Raw genomic sequence first — 3985 nt, 5'->3', positions numbered from 1 at the left:
TGTCTGCCTGAGCATTACCCAGTGGAGCTGCTGGCCTGAGTCGCCTCGCTCTTGTGTCTGTGTTGCAAATCTTTTGCTTTGAGTAAAGTCATACATCATTTCTACTAAGTTAAGGTGGGAGTCAGGTCTGCTAAGTGCAAAATGGTCTTCTATGCTTGTACAGTTGTTTTGATTTGTCTTTTTATATTTGTGTGGCTGGTTCATTTCCAACCCAGCAGCTTTACCTTGACATATGTTTGTGTACCGCAGTTCCAAACTCTGTTTGAAGAGGATGCTAATTATGCAGAGGACATTTTAAAAGGAATAGTGTGTGAAGTATAAGATCATAAATTCTGTGCAAAATTACCATAGGTGTGGCTTACCTAGCAAGAGAATTAATTTGCCTTGAGTTATTCTGGCCAAGCAATAACTGAGAGCTTGATAGAACAGAAAATCATTCCATTATAAATGATTTAGAGCATTCTGTACTTCCAAAATCACTATACAGTGACAGGATATCATTCTGCTTTCAGGATGTTAGCGATAAAGGAAAATAAATGATGAAGGAAGGGACCTTCTGGTGCACATRTAGTTAAACTTGACTTTTATTGTAGAAGTTTATGCTTGAGTCTGTGTGCAAATTGAATGGGTGTCAGCTGCTCCTCCCTCACGCCCATATAGCTACACCCTGTGAGATGAGCTACCATCAGTAAATAACTACTCCCATGCTCAAAGTGTGCGTAAGGAGGTGCAGCTCTTTTGTGAGGCATTAAAACAAGTGGCTTTTTGCTTCTCTCCTCGCTCTGCACCGGGCTTGTATGTGCATTCTTAACCTCTCTGAATTTTATCAGACACAGAAAGAATGACACTTCTTTGTGGTGTTGTTGTTGGCTCAGCCATCAAGTAAATATATGAGAAATGTTATCTGTGTAGGTTTTTTTCTTTTTTAAGGTGTCAATATARAGAATTACTTTTGGTGCTGATTTGGAATTTACTGCCATTTTTAGCMCCTGAATATTAGGTGGTAAAATATTATCTTCTGTCTTTAGATTCGAAATAATACCATGTCAATATCATACCAAATTTCAAAATTAATATTGATTTAGAAATTAGTAATGTAACACTATTATTATAATATTTTTCATAAYAATTATTATAATAATTTTAATAATAATTATTATTTGAAGCTGAAGTTTCTTAAATTATATGAATGCTCATTGCATGGCATTAGTTTTGACATTTTGGTAACAAAWTCATTCCTGTAGCTAAAAATTGCCTTGGTTTAACTCTTTACTAAGTTTTTATTTTTGGTTGGTTTTTTTGGAAGTCAGTTATTTAAAATACAAATACTTAGTGTATTTGGCAGTGGTAAATTTTAAAAAGTTTTCAGTGCATGTGTCAGTGTATTTAAACTGCACTGTTTCTTTATTTGGCTTGTAATAATTTAAATAAGCTATTTTTTAAGTCTCCCTTGCCCTTGTATCATTTCTCAATGAAGTGCTGGGCTGCATCACTGCATAAATTTTGCTATCTACAAATTCCAGGTCCAGAAAGACTTAAGAATATTATATTGACGCTGAGCAAACATTTTTTGATACAAAATTAGGTCCAAATTGCCTTTAAGTGCCAAACGGAGAGAATAAATCAGAGCTGTTTTCATTCACAAAGGTAGTGGCAAAATCACCTTCCAGGGAAACYTGCATTCACTGTCCTTCTCTCTCTGGAAATGTGAGGCTCCAGCCTCCAGAGGAATGGTCAGTCCRCTAAACTGTAGGGGCTGCAAAACCRATGTATTTTATTCTTTCCTTTCAAATTTGTTTCACTTCCTCAAAGACRAGCAAAGGTTGCTTGGGCCAGAGCACCCTTGCAGTGAGGGTGGTGTTTTGCAAGCCAGGGAGAGGCAGTGGGCCAGGATCTCATCTTTATGGGTGTCCTGGACACCACTCACAGCACTCTTACATGAACCTGCATAAGTTACTGTTGTTAGAATTTATYACACAYAATSATAGAGTGGTGTGGYTTGGAACATATAAAGATCCKCTCATCCCAACTCCCCTGCCATGGGCAGGGACACYTTCCACTAGAACARGTTGTTCTAGAGCTCCATCCAGCCTGGCCTTGAACACTTCCAGGCTGGGRCATCCACAGCTTCTCTGGGCAACCAGTGCCTCATCACCCTCACAGTAAAGAATTTCTTCTCAATAYCTACTCTAAATCTACCCTCTTTCAGTTTAAAGCCATCACCCCCTGGCCTGTCACTCCGTGCCCTTGTAAATTCCTGTAATGCATGTAAAGATTTCATCAAGTCAGAGCGAAAGACAGAATTTCTGTCATCTTGTGATTGAGGATGCTCCCCTGAGTAATGGGACTGAGACTCCAATTTAAGAAGAGCATTACATTATACAAAGTGCAACAGGTWCAGTGATGGAAACAGAGGCAATGAAATTGTTTTTTCTGAGTTGATATTGGAGACAGGGGATTGTTGTTCTGATTTTTGTTTCTCTGACTGCCTAATCTTTTATTTTATTCAATATTGTTTTCATTCAGAGATTATTAGATTTAATTTTTTTTTTGCATGACTGGACAATTTATTCAGCATAAGCCAATGTCATTTTTGTCAAGAAAAAAGCATCACAAAAAACTACTTTTTCTGGTTTATTTCAGAGTTTAGTTGTAAATCTGTAGGTGTTACAGCCCGGAGGCATTCAGATATATAAAAAGATGGGTAGTGGTGTTTCCATCTCTGAAATTAAATTAGTGTTACCAGTMGTTCATCTCTGTGCTTTTGGCTTGAAGAGCTTGTCTAGCAAGGCCTTTTATGATGAAAAATCAGGTGTTGTATGTAGTAGATTATGATGATCAGGGACCTATGTTTGCTCTCCTAACAAAAGGATTTGAAGGCATCAAATGAAACTAATAAGCAGGTTGAAATAACCATAAGGAGAATTTTTTAGCTGGTAGCAAAGCTGTGAGATTCATTGATAAAAAACACTGGGGTTGTTGAGTTTACATGAATTTTGAGAACAGTTAGATTTGAGTAAGAACAATTTATACTGGGATATTAAATGGAACAAAAGGACAAAAGTGTTTTTGGCTCACGAAAGTCATCCTGCAGCTGAAAATATATTCTGGGTACAAATTGTGTTAATGTTTTTCCTTTACCATCTGCTAAAGGCCATTGGAAAGAAACTGTAGGCTAGATGGACCCGTGGTCTGGTTTATCTCTTCACATAGCTTTTATCTTTCAGATGAACGAACACCTTACTCCACACATTTTAGCTCCAACCTTCCTTTAGTGGCATCATTGTGGCCGTAGGGACAGCAGTGCTTCCATTAGACCAAGGGCTGGATCTTTGTGAGCCACTGGGTCCTTGGTAGGAATGTGGGCTCAGCAGGGTAGCTCCAGTGCAGCTCCTTGATGGTGGTCTGGCCATGCTGTCCCACTCTGTACCTGCAGCAATCCTGCTGCCAGGGACCAAGGTTTCARTCTGTTACACAGGTTTTTGCACTAAAGGCTTGTGACTGCTCTCGTTTCTATTTCTATTCCTSTTGGTAACCAGTAATGGTCACCTGTTGGAATCAATCACTGCGTGTCAGGGTGTGCAGGAGCTCAAGGTAGTGCTAAATGAGCTCGGCATTGCAGAGCTGCCTTAATGTGGCCATTTACCTGTGGTTATTGGCTGTAAATACAGAGGATATTGGTCCAGCTGGATTTCTACTCTAGATCTACTCATCAGCTCTGGTCTGACCTGGCTTGGATGCCTCTGCGTGGGATTTCACTGGGCCAGTTTTGATGTAATATGGGTCTTTGGGGTCAGATTCTAGATATTAGCTTGGGGTATATTTTCAGCCAAGAGGTGTGTATTTACACTCCCAAAAACAGACACCCTGTGGGAAAGACATTCTGCCTAATAAAAGGATCTGTTTGGGGTGGCAGAAAGGGTTAAGGGTGCCAGGGAGTTCTCAGAAACAGAGTAGAATGCAAAAAAAAAAAAAAAAAAAAAAA

General features: G+C 39.1%; 1 protein-coding gene across 3 annotated transcripts in view; it reads left to right on the top strand.

Annotated features, from left to right (window-relative positions):
* The window catches only part of DLG2 (discs large MAGUK scaffold protein 2), a 307910-nt gene that overhangs the window by 1205 nt on the left and 302720 nt on the right, over nucleotides 1–3985 (top strand). The window lies entirely within an intron of this gene.

The sequence above is a fragment of the Malurus melanocephalus genome, unplaced genomic scaffold (assembly GCF_030028575.1).
Source record: "Malurus melanocephalus ecotype Western Australia unplaced genomic scaffold, MMel_1.1 scaffold_34, whole genome shotgun sequence".
NCBI classification, from domain to species: Eukaryota; Metazoa; Chordata; class Aves; order Passeriformes; family Maluridae; genus Malurus; species Malurus melanocephalus.
This window is presented reverse-complemented; position numbering and strand designations above follow the sequence as displayed.